Source organism: Oncorhynchus mykiss, chromosome 11 (assembly GCF_057628025.1).
Source record: "Oncorhynchus mykiss isolate SJ-2025 chromosome 11, ASM5762802v1, whole genome shotgun sequence".
Classification (NCBI taxonomy): domain Eukaryota; kingdom Metazoa; phylum Chordata; class Actinopteri; order Salmoniformes; family Salmonidae; genus Oncorhynchus; species Oncorhynchus mykiss.
In genome coordinates this window covers 32431903-32449509 of record NC_143032.1, presented here as the reverse complement: position 1 = coordinate 32449509, position 17607 = coordinate 32431903, and positions in this window count along the sequence as shown.

Sequence of the window (17607 nt, the reverse complement as noted above, 5' to 3'; positions counted from 1 at the left end):
AGAGGGCCACCATTGTTCCTGTTCACAAGAAAGCTAAGGTAACTGAGCTTAACGACTATCGCCCCTCAGGAGGCTGAAGATATTTGGCTTGTCACTGAAAGCACTCACAAACCTTTACAGATGCACAATTGAGAGAATCCTGTCGGGCTGTATCACCGCCTGGTATGGCAAGTGCTCCGCCCACAACCAGAGGGTTGTGAGGTTTGCACAACGCATCACCAGGGGCAAACTACCTGCCCTCCATGAAGGCCATAAAGATCATCAAGGAAAACAACTACCCGAGCCACTGCCTGTTCACCCCGCTATCATCCAGAAGGCGAGGTCAGTACAGGTGCATCAAAGCAGGGACCGAGAGACTGAAAAACAGCTTCTATCTCAAGGCCATCAGACTTTTAAACAGCCACCACTAACATTGAGTGGCTGCTGCCAACATACTGGCTCTACTCCAGCCAATTTAATAATGGAAAAATGTATGTAAAAATGTATCACGAGCCACTTTAAACAATGCCACTAAATATAATGTTTACATACCCTACATTACTCATCTCATATGTATATACTGCACTCTATACCATCTACTGCATCTTGCCATCTTTATGTAATACATGTATCACTAGCCACTTTAAACAATGCCACTTTTATATGTTTACATACCCTACATTACTCATCTCATATGCATATACTGTACTCTATACCATCAGTGCCTTAGAAAGTTGAACCATTAGGGAGGCCCAAACAATCTTTTTTTGTATTGACTACTGCAGCTGGGGTAGCACAGTCTTTCAGGGATTAATATGATGTGGGAGAGAGTGTACTGTAGGTTTGCAAGAGTTTCAATCCGGTGGGGAAGAGTGCTTGGAAGTTTTTCAGACATGCACACACACACACACACACACAACAGTGTGAGTTCAGTGCAGTACACGGTCATGAAACCCTGGTAAATTTAGTCGAATACTCAACCCGATCACGCCGGGTATACAGAGCCATTCACGTCATCTGTTTACTCAATGCAGGTTGTGCCGAAGATGTGTGACACGCCATTGATAAAGTAATCTGGACTTTTTAACCCAGAAACGCATCTTTTCATACATTGAATTTAATTACGTTACTTTCCAGTGATCATAAAGTCATCTAATGTCTGTACAAAAAGGCAGTACAGGTTTCTCTCATTGAAAGAAGAAGTGGTTTGCATTAAAGGAAATAACGTTTTTAAGTGGCTGGTCCAATTTGGAATGCTTTGGGAGTATTCCATAATTATGGAATGTGATTCTGCGTTTTCCACACATTTCATAATTCATCCACGACAACAAATAGAAGTGTAATTCACAACGTATACAGTTTCTTTGTTGAAGCTTGAATCCATAGCGCTGAAACTGCCACGTCTGTTTTGCGATATTACAGCAACAAAGATATTACTTAAAATGACAAACACTGTTTTTTTCCCCTCAGGAATCATGCAAGCATGATAGAACAGCAGAGTATGTACTACTATATATATTTTTTACCACGATGCTGGATGGTCATTTCCTCAAAACAAAAATAATAACAAATGCGCCTGGGGCAGCCATGGCGCTGTTTCACCTATCACGGATCTCAGCTTTTAACTCCCCTCTACGACTTTATGAAACACACAAAAATGAGATAATTCATCTATTTTGGAACAGTGTTACCGTCTTACCATGGGGCAATTTAACAGTGTTTATCTGTATACATTCAAGTGGCTATAAAGAACTTTCAAGTCTGGAGGTTCTGAGCCAAAAGGAGTGACCTAAACTGCTTGCCCAGAAATGACCTCATTGGGCAGAAAGGGGCACACCTCCCCATGTCCATGAGCAAAAGCATATATTGTTTGCCTTAGAGCCTTTTCCAGACCTTATGTAACGTAACAAAATGCAGTATGTGAGTTTCGTTTGTTGTAAGCTATAGTTGACCATGGAACTCGTTTTGGTTGAAATGGAACCAGAAACATTTATTTTGTTCCTCTCTCTTTTGCAAAAAGTTGTTTCACAAAATAATTACCTCTACATCTATCAATTTATACTGCCCTAAAAAATAAGCACCAGTGTTGCTAGAAATCCGTGAAAACAAAAGTGATGAAAGGACAAACGCTGTTCCTTGAGCTGATATATAGGCATCTATGTATTTCTCACTGTTCAGACTCTTATGCTACTGTGCCCTCATTATAATTGGATTGTAAGCTTAATATGATTGTCATGCTCATGCTGTGTTAATGAGCAAGAGGGAAGGAGGTAAATACAAGCTGTGAATACCAGTTGGAATCATTCACGTTTGAAGTTGTTGAGAAACATTGTTTGACTAGTAGCCAACAAACTGTGTCAACAATGAACTAAACGTCAATATATCATGCTTGTAAACATATTATAGTGTTCAAAAACCATATTAATAGATCACATTCTATAAATAATGTTTTGTTGTTACGTTTAACTGCCAGGAAGGCTGTTATCGAGGTAATTCCCTTCAGAGATCAGCAGAGGTCAGCATGTGGGAGAAGTCAGAGCTCAGGGATGATAGTTTCCCACTAGTAATTACGAGTTGGAGCGGTGTTCAAAATCAAATCAAATTTTGTTTAGAAGTAATTCTTATGTGATTATAGGCGATTTTTAAATGAGAGATTATATGAGATTATATTTGGTTATCAACGTAAAAACAACTGTAGCCTTTAGCTAGACAAAATGTTAAACTAAACTTCAAAACAGCATCTTTAAGATACCGCTGTTTTAAACTGAAGAATGATACTTCAAACAGAATCTGTATGGAATGAAAGGCAAAAGTTTCAAGACTGTATTTTAGTACTTTCCAAATAATAGGAATAATGGCACAGTCAAGCCCTTTCAGTTTTAGCATGTGTGTCATCACGTATTGAGCCACGGATTGATGGATCAATCTCGGCTTTGAACCAACAGGCTGACCTAACTGACAGCCTCCACAGTTGACAGGGAGACATGGTTGGACTTTGTGAGAGATAGCAAGGATTAGCTCTACTTTTTGGCCCAGAAAAGAAGGGTGACGGATATATCGGTGTGATCAAATTAAGAGAAGTGTGACGTCCCTAGTTCGCATTGCATCACTACGGCAGTGCCTTACGTCACCTTTACATAAACCCTTACGTACTGCTAAATCTGATAAATGAAACAAACAGTAAGTGAATCTGTTCACAGGGGAAGACTGATTCAAAGTGTGTGAATTGGATCCACAGGATAAAAGTGACAGCTAGGAACTGGCATCAAACACTTCTACAGATAGAACCTAGGCAGTAACTGTTTTTTCTATATGTTCTTTTTCCTTGGATTGTGAGAATTAGAAAGAAAGAGGATGAAAGGAAGCAAAGAAAAAAGGTTGAGAAGGAATCTGGATTGTTGGCGTCACATTGACGGCTGAAGCCTTGTTCAATCGATGCTGAGGATCAAAGGCGCAGGTGTGAGGCTGTTACCATGGTACCATACCTATAATGGGGTGAGTCATCAGTGGTGAAGGGGGCCACCACCCCTTGGGCAAGAGAGATGGTGAGGGATTCCGCTCATGCGTCACTCTCTCTCCTTTGCGAAGATGAGGGCTATCTGATTCACTGAAATAGGGATGACTATGAACTCTGAGACTCTTCCTCACTCCCCCTCACCCTGCCCACTCCTTTCCCTCCCTGCCAGGGCATGTCATCACTCACAGAAGAATAAGACTGGATAAAGCGATGACAGATGAGGCATGTCAAAAGCTTTTTACTCCTGATTCCAGGGGGGGGGGGATTGGGGGATTGGGGGGGTGGAGAATGACACCATCATTCATGGCTGAGACTTCTCTATATGTCAAATAAATAAAATAAAAATATTTCCCTTTACCTTTTCTCTTCCATTCTCCTTCCTGGATTAATTATGTGGCTTGGACTGAATCGAACGCAGATAAATGAACTGTCCCCTGCGATTGGCATGTATGGGAAATTGTCTTCAAAAGTTTGTGACACTGCACATGTTGCTTGTCTATGTTTGTTTGAATCCCAGCTGTGTGTTGTAAACAGTGTGGCAAGCTTTCTGTCAAAGACTTTCACACTGTGAAGAACTTCTGAGGAAAGCTCACTCGGCTCATATCAAACACTCTGATTAGCATTTCACATGTGCTATTCAGGGTGCCAGATGTGGGATGAGTGAGTTTCCCCCAGAAGTTCTTCAACGGCAGTGAGAAAACCTTTGATGGAAAGCTGACCACACTGATTACTACACAGGATATCATTCCATTTGCTGTATCTTGATGGGGTGGTGGATAGAGTGTTGGGCCAGTAACCGAAAGGTTGCTAGGTTAAATCCCCGAGCTGACAAGGTAAAAATCTGTCGTTCTGCCCCTGAACAAGGCAGTTAACCCACTGTTCCTAGGCCGTCATTATAAATAAGAATCTGTTTTTAACTGACTTGCCTGGATAAATAAAAAAAATACAGCTGATGATAAAAATGTTTTTCTTTAGGTTTTCTTTGAAATTCATTATGCATTGTCTTTTAAAACACTGACATCAAACACTTTAAGCACAACTATTGCCCCAAGACGGGGCACTGATTGCCAAATAAGGTGTGTTTACCTTTTAAAGGCTACAAATGCGTACAAGAAGTTCCGCTACGACCTCCACAGAGCCACCAAACATACGAAAAGACAATACATGAATAAAGTAGAATCCAGCTACACCGGTACTAATGCTTGTGGCATGTTGCAAGGACTACAGTCTGTTACTGATTATAAAAGAGGACCTAACCATGAGCTACCTAATGCTGCCTCTCTACCAGACGATTTGAATGCTTTTTATGCGTGCTTCGACACAAATAACAGAGCCCTGCAGAAGGGCCCCCACTGACCTGGAAGACTGGGTGCTCTCGCTCTCTGAAGCTGACCTGAGTTAGGTTTTTAAATGGGTCAATACTCATAAAGCCACATGGCCAGACGCTATTCCAGGTATTCTGTTTGTCCTCAGGGCATGTACAGATCAGCTGGCAGGCTCTTCACAGACCGTTTCAATCTCTCTTTGTCCCAGTCTGTTTTCCCCCACCTTTCAAGCTAACTACCGTCATTCTTGTTCCCAAAAACTCATAGGCATCCGGACACAGTGACGACAGCACTGTAGCACTCACATCTAGAAAAATTAAGTGATTTGAAAGGCTGGTCATTGCACATATCAACTCCATCATCCCAGACACCCTAGACTCACTCCAATTTGCATACCGCACCAAACAGATCCACATGCGATACAATCATAATTGCACTCCACACTGCCCTCTCCGACCTAGACAACTGCATAAAAGGAATACATTTACCACAGTACCTAACTTCCCCCATGATGGATTTTCTGAATAAGGTCGCAGGTAATTGTGACTGCCTCAAGTGCCTTGCTTTTATAAAACGGTTACCAACATACAGTATTAAAATAATTATTGACATGTTTTCATACCATTTTTATTTTGATGAGTAAATTCATACAATTGAATTATCCTACCAGAATATATAGTCTGGACAAAAATATGGTTGTCAATCATTTTGGTCATGTTGTTACAGACGTGACCAGTTCAGTAATAATTTTAGTTTAGTTGCTATAGACAGATTGGTTGTTCAGAAACAAAACTGATGCATGTGCAACTATGGGGCAGAACAGATGGAGTTGGCTTAGACTGTGACTGTTGATAACATGTAAACTATATTTAATCTCAATGTTTATTGAAAACATAAATACATTTGCACAAGGAGCACTTTTTGTCTCTCAAATACATTGCTACAGTTGTTGGTTAGCTAGCTAGCAAATTTGAGCCATTTTTGCATAGACATGACATCAGTCAAAACACCTTAAATTAAAATAACACATGGTATCAATAACAAGATACAATGAGCTGAAACGAGCCACCTACGATTACCCACAAGGCAGCTTCTTGTCATTCTTGCTAGCTATCTGACCATTCAGAATCATAACTGCATACCTTCCGGCTACATTGATGCATGCGCATAATTTTCGTGATGTTATCAGTCATCAGGCTGGATAACGTTCTATATCTCTTGCTAGCTAGCTAGCCAACTTCAGCTAACTCTGTCACATCAAACTTTGCATCTGGAATTCCAGTACACTAGCATTTTTGTTTTCACTTTTTTCTGTTGGCATTTACTTGAATATTTTCCTGATAATGACGGTGGTGCATGATTTCGCCTGGCCCAGAAAAAGTTGTCTCATTTCGTCGGGGCACCGTTAACTCTCTGTATGGTACAGAGATCAAAACGCAAAAGTAAAAACAAAAATCAGAGATGATGCGTATATTAACCCTCGCTGTACCAAACCAAATGCTAGGCTAGAAGCAAGGAGAAATAATGTGCGAGTTGAGACAAATACATGAACATGATGATAATCTTATGAAGGCGCACTGATAATTCAGATGGAACAGTTAGCAGGCATAGTATGCCTGTCACGGTCAATACAGTACAGCTTGAAACACTGCTTGTCCAATCAGCATCCAGGATCCAAACAACCCGTTTTATAATTATGAATAATTTGTACATTGCAAATTGACCGCAAGGATCCCAAACAGATAGTATTTCACCAAAAAATTATACACTGAACAAAAATATAAATGCAACATGCAAAGTTTCAAAGATTTCACAGGTCATTTAAGGAAATCAGTCAATTTAAATAAATTCATTAGGCCCTAATATATGGATTTCACATGACTGGGAATACAGACATGCATCTGTTGGTCAAAAAAAGACAGTAGCATGGATCAGATAATCTGTCAGTATCTGCAGCGCGACACATCTCCTTGGCAAAGAGTTGATCAGCTTGTTGATTGTCCCACTCCTCTTCAATGGCTGTGCAAAATTGCTTGATGTTGGCGGGAACTGGAACACCCTTTTGTATACGTTGATCCAGCGCATCATAAACATGCTTAATGGGTGACATATCTGGTGAGTATGCAGGCCATGGAAGAACTGGGACATTTTCAGCTTCCAGGAATTGTGTATGGATCCTTGTGACATGGGGCCATGCATTATCATGCTGACTCATGAGGTGATGCCTCAGGATCTCATTACTGTATCTATGTGCATTCAAATTGCCATCGATAAAATGCAATTGTGTTCGTTGTCCGTAGTTTATGCCAGCCCATAACATAACCCCACCGCCACCAAACGCCATAAACGCTGTCTGCCATCTACCTGGTACAGTTGAAAAGCACATTTCTCCTGCATGTCAGTGGCCATCGAAGGTGAGCATTTCCCCACTGAAGTCGGTTACGACGAGGAACTGCAGTCAGGTCAAGACCCTTGTGAGGACGACGAGCTTCCCTGAGACGGTTTCTGACAGATTGTGTAAACTTCCCTGAGACGGTTTCTGACAGATTGTACAGAAATTCTTTGGTTGCGCAAACCCACAATTTCATCAGCTATCCAGGTAACTGGGCTCAGAGCATCCCGCAGGTGAAGAAGCTGGCGTGGTTACACGTTGTCTGTGGTTGTGAGGCTGGCCGGTTGGTTGCTAATTGCATGCTCCCTCAAAACTTGAGATATTTGTGTGACATTGTGTTGTGTGACAACACTGCACATTTTAGACTGGCCTTTTATTGTCCCCAGCACAAGGTGTACCTGTGTAATGATAATGCTGTTTAATCATCTTCTTGATATGCCACACCTGTCAGGTAGATGGATTATCTTGGCAAAGGAGAAATGCTCACTAATAGGGATGTAAACACATTTGTGCACACAATTTGAGAGAAATGCGCTTTTTTGTGTGTATGGAATATTTCTGGGATCTTTTATTTCAGCTCATGAAACAAGGACCAAAACTTTACATGTTGCTTTTATATTTTGTTCAGTATGATTTCGAACCTTGATTACATTGGGAAATGATCACATATGCATTTAGTATTTTATGTCCAACAAATGAAGATTCAAATATTATTTATATATTTATTTTTTGCTCAGAAAACCTGGGGCACAAATAAAACCATCTGCGGGTCAAATTCGTCCTGCGGGCCACTAGTTGGGGAACCCTGATACGCAGTCAAGCTAGTTCAGACATTACGACCAGGAGAGGTGGGTTAAGCCAAATATAAAATTAGAGTCATTATGATAGATGTGTGGCAGTAGAGGTGGACAGCGAGCCCAAGGACCGGCATTTACAGTTTTTGCCCTCCAAAGAAAGGTTGGTTGACCAAGATTCAAAGGTCAGATTAGGAAGGAAGAGGTGGTGTTTTCTCGGATGCGCATTTTTCATTGAACTCGTCATTACATCCAGTTTTCCAGCATGTGAATGGTTTGTGTGCAGAGTGTATGGTTAAAGAAAAAGTGAAGCATGGGTTGATGTCTTGTTGTAAGTACCGTTATGTGGAAGAAAGGGCAATATTGATGTGAAGGGTTATTGAGGTTGGACAGGGATTTGGGAGGGGATTTGGGGAATGGGGGATGGTTTGTTAGAAGTTAATGAGGCTCTTTTTTATTTTCTTAATCGTACAGTATTAGGTAGGAGAGTTTTGTTTTTTGTTCATGTTTGGTTCTTTCTTAATTTAGCCTGTCCTCTGTGATTGACTACTCACTCGAGTACACCAGGTAACGGCATGCACATCTAACATTTGTTTGCCGACCGTTATAATACCATAGAAGAAAAAGACGACCGTGATAACTTTTGCGTAGGGACATCTTCGTAAAAGAGATTGGATTTTTGTACCCGTGTTGAATGTCCAAACTGAAATAGTCAGCTAGCTATTATGTTAAAGTAAGAATTATTTGAGGTAAAAGTAATTTCTTTGTTTGTTGAAACTGTCGCTGTTAGCTTACTAACTAAGAATAACTTACTATCTAACGTTAGTTAAAACAGACCAATGGGGGTTAGCTAGTTAGCTTGGATAAAAGTATGCTTTGTGCCTTTTTCTGAAGATCACTCTATGTATCGCTCTGTTTGTGTCTCACAATGTTAGACGTTGAAAAGCTAACGTTAGCTAACTAGGTTAGGCAACGCTTGAACATTGATAGCTCCGGGAGTGAAGAGGCTATCCTGTTAGCTGACATTACCAATAATACTTTTTCCTGTCAGCAAACACTTATAGGTCCTAAAGGTTATGACGTTAGCAATTATTTAGCTAGCTAGCTAATTCCCAGCTAGCACAGTGGATCTGGGACTATTCCGGCTTAGAGTCAGGGCACTCGGCTGAGAGTCAGACTCGGCCAATGTATTGTGGCCCGAGTCCGGCTGCCTTCGGCAGTATTACTTACGGCTAGGATGCGGGAATAGGGCTCGGGCCGATTCAAGTGTGAGGTATCTGGCCCAACTGTATTTCTTGGGGCTCGGGCCGATTGGGGCTACTTTCTGGCAGTTGATTACACGGGCTGCTTCATATAATTAACATTTCATTATTTATTTTTCCATATTTTGTCATTATTTCTGTGATCAAAAAATACAATTAACATTTAAATTAAATTCTTTAAGAGTCCTGTGTAATATTTTAGTATTTTGATACTTTGTGCTAGCCAATTGATAAGCATTAAAAATGCTGTGGATGGAGTCTCTTGAGTGACGCAACGGTCTAGCAACTGCGTTGCTACAGATGCTGGCTTGAGACCCGTGCCAGCCTCACCCGGGAGACCCATGAGGCGATGCACAATTGGCCCAACGTCGTCCGAGTTAGGGGAGGATTTGGCTGGCCGGGATGTCCTTGTCCCATCGTGCTTTAACGACTCCTGTGGGGAGCCAGGCTCATACACTGTCACCAGATGTATGGTGTTTCCTCCGATACATTTTTTTTTTGTGGATGGGTGTAATTTGTATGTATACAAATGATAATTGTAATATTTAAAATTACTAAATTGGGTAATTTTGTGTGCATTTATTTAAATTTGTATCGGGTCGCTTCTGGGAGGATTCTGGTAAAATGCTGGCAGGGTTGGCTGAATTCCGGTAGACGGAATTGGGCAGTCATTCATTTTGATTCTGGGCCGAGTCCGACAGCAAATTCCGATTCAATCAGTTCCGGCCACACTAGTGACCATATCCCCCGCGTATTCCGCAAAGGTGGAGGTGTTGCTAACATTTACGATACCAAATTTCAATTTACAAAAAAATCTGAAATTTTCGTCTTTTGAGATTCTAGTCATGAAATCTATGCAGCCTACTCAATCACTTTTTATAGCTACTGTTTACAGGCCTACTGGGCCGTATACAGCGTTCCTCACTGAGTTCCCTGAATTCCTATCGGACCTTGTAGTCATGGCAGATAATATTAAAATGTTTGGTGACTTTAATATTCACATGGAAAAGTCCACAGACCCACTCCAAAAGGCTTTTGAAGCCATCATCAACTCAGTGGGTTTTGTACAACATGTCTCCGGACCTACTCACTACCACAGTCATACTCTGGACCTAGCTTTGTCCCGTGGAATAAATGCTGTGGATCTTAATGTTTTTCCTCATAATCCTTGGCTATTGGAAAACCACTTTATTATGTTTGCAATCGCAACAAATAATCTGCTCAGACCCCAACCAACGATCATCAAAAGCCGTGCTATAAATTCTCAGACAACGCAAAGATTCCTAGATGCCCTTCCAGATTCCCTCCACCTAACCAAGGACATCAGAATACAAAATTCAGTTAACCACTTAACCGAGGAACTCAATTTAACCTAGCATAATACCCTAGATGCAGTCGCACCCCTAAAAACAAAAAATATTTGTCATAAGAAACTTGCTCCCTGGTATACAGAAAATACCCGAGCTCTGAAGCAAGCTTGGAAAGACAGTACCATGCAGTATGAAGAGCCCTCACTGCTGCTTGACCATCATCCAAAATGTATTTTTGATACTGTCGCAAAGCTAACTAAAAAGCAGCATTCCCCAAGAGAGGGTGGCTTTCACTTCAGCAGTGATAAATTCTTTGACGAAAATAACATATTTGACGAAAAGATCATGATCATTAGAAAGCAAATTACTGACTCTTCTTTAATTCTGCATATTCTTCCAAAGCTCAGTTGTCCTGAGTCTGCACAACTCTGCCAGGATCAAGGGAGACTTTAATACTTTAATACTATATCTCTTGACACATTGATGAAAATAATCATGGCCTCTAAACCTTCAAGCTGCATACTGGACCCTATTCCAACTAAACTACTGAAAGAGCTGCTTCCTGTGCTTGACCCTCCTATGTTGAACATAATAAACGGCTCTCTATTCACTGGATGTGTACCAAACTCACTAAAAGTGTCAAAAATAAAGCCTCTCTTGAAAAAGCCAAACCTTGACCCAAAAATATAAAAACTATCAGCCTATATCGAATCTCCCATTCCTCTCTAAAAAAAATGTAAAAGCTGTTGCACAGCAACTCATTGCCTTCCTGAAGACAAACAATGTATACGAAATGCTTTAGTCTGGTTTAGACCCCATCATAGCACTGAGACTGAACTTGAAGGTGGTAAGTGACCTTTTAATAATGGCATCAGAACGAGGCTCTGCAACTGTCCTCGTGCTCCTAGACCTTAGTGCTGCTTTTGATACCATTGATCTCCACATTCTTTTGGAGAGATTGGAAACCCAAATTGGTCTACATGGACAAGTTCTGGCCTGGTTTAGATCTTATCTGTCAGAAAGATATCGGTTTATCTCTGTGGATGGTTCGGTGTTCCTCAAGGTTTTAGGACCACTATTGTTTTCACTATATATTTTACCTCTTAGTGATGTCATTTGGAAACATAACGTTAACTTTCACTGCTATGCGGACAACCCACAGCTGTACATTTTGATAAAACATGGTGAAGCCCCAAAATTGCCCTCCCTGGAAGCCTGTGTTTCAGACATAAGGAAGTGGAAGGCGTCAAATGTTCTACTTTTAAACTCGGACAAAACAGAGATGCTTGTTCTAGGTCCCAAGAAACAAAGAGATCTTCTCAAATAAAACTGTGAAGGACCTCGGCATTACTCTGCACCATGATCTCTCTTTTGACGAACATATCAAGACTGTTTCAAGGACAGCTTTTTTTCTATCTACGTAACATTGCAAAAATCAGAAACTTTCTGTCCCAAAATTATGCAGAAAATTTTATCAATTTTTGTCATTCCTAGGTTAGACTACTGCAATGCTCTACTTTCCGGCTACCCGGATAAAGCACTAAATAAACTTCAGTAAGTGCTAAACACGGCTGCTAGAATCTTGATTTGAACCAAACATTTGTTTGAACATATTACTCCAGTGCTTGCCTCCCTAAACTGGCTTCCTGTTAAGGCAAGGGCTGATTTCAAGGTTTTACTGCTGACCTACAAAGCATTACATGGGCTTGCTCCTACCTATCTTTCCGATTTGGTCCTGCTGTACATACCTACACGTACGCTATGGTCACAAGACACAGTCCTCTTTACTGTCCCTAGAATTTCTAAGAAAACAGCTGGAGGCAGGGCTTTCTCCTATAGAGCTCCATTTTGATGGAATGCCTATCCATGTGAGAGACGCAGACTCTGTCTCGACCTTTACCTCTTTATTGAATACTCATCTCTTCAGTAGGTGCTATGATTGAGTGTAGTCTGGCCCAGGAATGTGAAGGTGAACAGAAAGGCACTGGAGCAACGAACCACCCTTGCTGTCTCTGCTTGGACGGTTCCCCTCTCTCCACTGGGATTCTCTGCCTCAAACCCTATTACAGTCACTGGCTTACTGTTGCTCCTCCATGCCGTCCCTAGGAGGTGTGCGTCCTCCTACACACTTCTCACATCTAGGAATCTCCCTCATACACTGCTGCTGCAACGTGCCCATAAACTTGACACCTAAAACACTGTAGTATTTTCGGAACAAAAGCTCTTACTGGATAACTTACACTTCCTAACTTGACCTTGTCGGGCAAAGGCTCTCCAAACAGCAGGCATCACAGACACCGGGAATCTTCAATTTCAACGGATCCTCCTCAACACTTAAAGCCACCCCTGTTATCACTTCTTTCAAAGGCACCCATTACTTGTCCCTAATCGCATGATCCGAAGCACCCTTTCCTTCTGGACTGAAATGTGGTTTATACTACAGGTGTGTTCGTAAATTTAATCAGGAGTGCCAGAGTATGCTCTGGGTGTTCGTCAACTCAGAGCGTTGTTAGATGTACCTTTCGTAAATTTAGAGCGTTTAGAGAGCTCAATGGACACTCTGGTCGAGGAGTAGGGTTGATCCGAGCATTCTGTGCTTACAACAGCAGCCAAGCACCCAAGCTACCTGGCTAACGTTGGCTAGCTTGCTAGCTGCTTCCAGACACAAATGAGAGAACAGCTCACTCTGACCATTTTACTCACTCTAGCAGAGCTGATTAGGCTGTTTTTTTGTTATCCAGAGCCTTGGTGACTGCAACTGTGCTGCTAGCAACAATTTAACTATGCTTTTTTTGCCAACGTTTACTGACACACTGACACTGACATAGTCAATGGGTCTTGAGCGTTCATATATTTATCAGTTATTCTGAACTCTGCCACACTCAGAGGAGAGTGCTCTAAAATCGGAGTAGATAGCCAGAGCGAATTTACCAGCTATGTCAATCAACAGTTGTCGCAGTGACATCATGAACATTCTATTGAAATGGTTACTTGCATAATGGAGTCTTTTTTTTATTGTTAAGACGTCTAGCTAGATAAACAATGAACCATAATCCCAACTCATGATGTTACTACCCTGCATGAATCTGCAGGTAGCAAACAATCCAGGTTCAATGTTGGCTAGCTAACATTAGGCTATAACTAGCAAAGGAAATGGCTCTGAGATACGAATAATATTACTACACATATTATACAATTAACGTTAGCTAGCTGACCTCCAGCTTGGTTCTGGGTTAAGCGAGCAGGTTTTCAAGAAGCATTGCAGCTTGGCAGGGTTGTGTTTCAGGAGGGACGCGTGGCTCTCGACCTTCGCCTCTCCCAAGTCCATTCGGGAGTTGCATATACAGTTCCAGTCAAATGTTTGGACACACCTACTCATTCCAGAGTTTTTCTTTAAAAATTTTTTTTTTTGTTACTACATGACTTGTTTCATGTGTTGTTTCATAGTTTTGATGTCTTCACTATTATTCTACAATGTAGAAAATAGTCAAAATAAAGAAAAACCCTTGAATGAGTGAGTAGGTGTGTCCAAACTTTTGACTGGTACTGTATAAGCAATTCAAAAGAGAACATTCTCCACATTAAACAATAGGGAAAAAAAGAGAAGGCAAAACACTCCATGTCCTTCGCCAACATGACTAGCCAAATATTTGAATCTCATACGTCAAGTCTGCCAGTAAGAGGCAGGGGGACTTTTCCAAGGCACTTAACATAGCAGCAGTTAAAGTCACAGGCCGATCCAAGTAAGAAACAAAGTTACTAATATTGTACAGGCTGCTTTATGGGGTGAACACGCAGCATGGTCAGCATCTGGCCTGACCGTCTGTCTACCACTCTTAGTGAGAGAAGGGTGCTACCGTATTCTCCCCAGTTCTAACCGGATCCTGACTCAGCGACTACAAAGACAATGAGAGTAATGGGTGGGCCCCTGATTCACATATAATCTGGCACCCCCAAGTAGCCATAGACCCCTTGAATCAGCCGGACCTTTGAGGTGTCATGAGTCTGGGGCTAGTGATGCGTCTGGTCTGGGTGAGGGGGGCAAGAGCCTGGTTTTATAGAGTGTGAGTCGAGTTTAGGGGGTAAACACTGTGTGTGTGTGTGAGGTTTAGGGGGAGGGGGTAGGGCTGGTTGATTTATGCATGGAAAATACAGTTCTGATGTTTTCTCCTTTCCAATATGTATTTTAGTCAAAGGGTAGCCTTAACCTTAAGGGACACTCAAGTAAGAACATACACACACACACACACTGGTCCACCCTCACACATGCACCCACACAGGCATATCAAAACAAAGAACAGTTTATTAACATAAGACTGCATATGGGGCGTAGAAATCCCCTGATCGTGTGTGTGTGGAAGAAGCTTGTCATGAAGCCACCGGCTTTCGGAAACAGTTTTTAAAGCTGTCTGGGTTCCCTGCGCCGTCACACACCACATACAGCTGTGCAACAGAACGTTGCTTCCCCCTCCCCCACCCATCCCCTCTTACTCCCCACCCGCTGCCTCTCCTCTGCTCCACTCTCTCAATCCTCCACTCGGAAACAATGAGGCTACGCTAGTTTCGTGGCTGCGCTGGCCTTTCCAGCAGATCTTATCCTTCCACTGCGTCTACTGTAAAGTGAAGTCATCTCGGTGTGGTCACCATCGCTAAAAGGTCAGGGATTTAACAGGTTGAATAGATGGGTCATAAGGCTCTGTCTCTCTCATTCTCCACTCTGTATGCATTTGCATTAGTTCAGCCTGACTTTGTGTGCCCGTTTATACTAGTAACTAACATTCCGCACTACTCCCAGACAGACCATATACCCCATCCATCTCTTTCCTTATTTGGCGTTAATAGCTCATCTTAGGACAGAAGAGATTTAGATGATGACATTTTTACAGTTAATGAACGAATCAAGTGTTTGTGTTTGTTCATCGAGGAGATTTACCGAACAGTCCAGGGTGACTCACATAGCTCACATTTTTGAAGACAGTTGCATAAATACCAAGAAGCAATTTCAGTCTACAGAATTGTTGGTAACTAGCCCGTCTCCCAAACCGCTAAACCACACCCCTGTCCGAGTTATACACTTAACTCTGCTTATAAATAAACATTTAGCTGAAAAACATTAATTATGATGTTTCTCCATTTGGGTGGGGTTTCATCTGTGAAAAACGTCCAGTCAGACACACATTAGACGCGCCTCTCACTTTTCCAACAGAGTGGGAGTCTGAGAATACAATGTCTATTTAGGTCAGGTGTATCCTAACCGGACTGCGAAATATAATCACGGCTAGTTTAAACGGATGGCCCGTGGGCCAGGACACCCTGTACATATAAACACACTGACGCCTCAGAAGAACAACTAATACAGTTGGCAAAAGGGAATAATTGTTACTATTCCACAAATGTACACTAGGTGGACTTAAAGTTTTAATATAGTCAGTGTACATTTCCACAGCGAGGCTCATAAAGGACATTGAGGTGGCCCTGGAGATTCAGAACTTGAGTTCAAGTTCAAGTCCAAATTACGTCCACATATCAGTTAATACAAACTGAAATCCAGTATATTCATAAATTGGACAGCCAAGGGACCTATACTGAGCCTGAACCTACATCTTGCTTCAACAAACCTCTGCTCCACACTCACACTCAACATGCCCTGACTTTCTCTGTCCAGCTACCTCTTCCCATTTATGTCTCTCTCAGGATGGAGGATGCCTGGTCCCAGATCTGTTTCTGCTGTATAGCCAACTCCTAAGGTTGTGGTCATGCGAACAACCATGTGAGTTGGCTATACAGCACAAACAGGTCTGGAACCAGGCTAGTGGAGAGAGAGGGGAGACTTAGACACTGTCTGGCTAGGCCCAGTGACGGTCAAACCTTAGCCACGGGCTCTCCCATGCGTCTGGATGGAGGAAGGGAGAATTACTCCGCACTAGAGGAGCACACATCTGGTGAAAGACTTACTCATCACTTTCTCAGGGTGAATAAAACTCCAACCCCCCCCCAGGTGAATAAAACCTGCCCCCCCCCCCCCCCCCCCATGCCACTGTCACCACCACCTCATCCCAGTTCGTTGGGGATTTGATTTTAATGGGGTCTGCTCAACGCCCCCGCCGCGACGGTGAGGAATGCCGTAACTTGAGTGTTGCTGGACTCTCGGCATCCTTCTCCCGGTTATATCTCCCCTGGCGTGGAGACGGAGTGAACCAATCCATCACACATGGCCGTGGCCCCTCCGTGCCATCACACACACGCTGAGCATAATAATAATGATAATAATAAAAATCGTCATCATTCAACTCTGTACTGTTGCTACTCCGTCTTGTACAAAGTACAATAAAAGGTGTTATGGGAACTATAACAGATACCTCACCTCCACATAACCTGCTGTCTCCCCGTGCTCTCTCTTACACACACACACACACACACACACACACACACACACACACACACACACAAGCCACCATCCTTCTCACCCCCACCCTCCTCTCAGCAACAGGGTGTCACACACAGGCAGCTGTAGCCTCTGGCTGGCTTGAGGACCTCCTGTCTTTTGCCGTCTGACATGATACGGCCAGCGCTACGTTGAGCTGCTCTATTGGCCCATCACTGTCCGCGGAGGACGAAGTCTCTTCTCGAGACTCTGAGGCAGTAAATTTGTCAGGAGCGGAACGATGTGCTGAATTCACCTATTACGTGTTTCATAAAGTTGCAGAGGTCCTGCAGCTACAGCTCAGAGTGGAAGGAAATGACCCCTAACCTTTACGAGAGACAGTGGCGGACAGCAGCCAAACTGCGAGAGAGAGAGAGGGGGGGGGGGGGGGATTTAGAAAATGTGAGGGAAGTAAAGAACGAGGCACGAGGGGGAGAAAGAGGACAGACAGGTTGATGGAGAGGGAGAAATAGAGAGAGGGGGAGAAGGAGATGGATACATAGAGGGGGAGAGTGAACTTAAAGGAGAAGGAATGAGTATGTGGTTGAAGGTACATCATATGTCCACAAGAGGGAGTAGTGCCATATACAGTGATCCTTCAGTT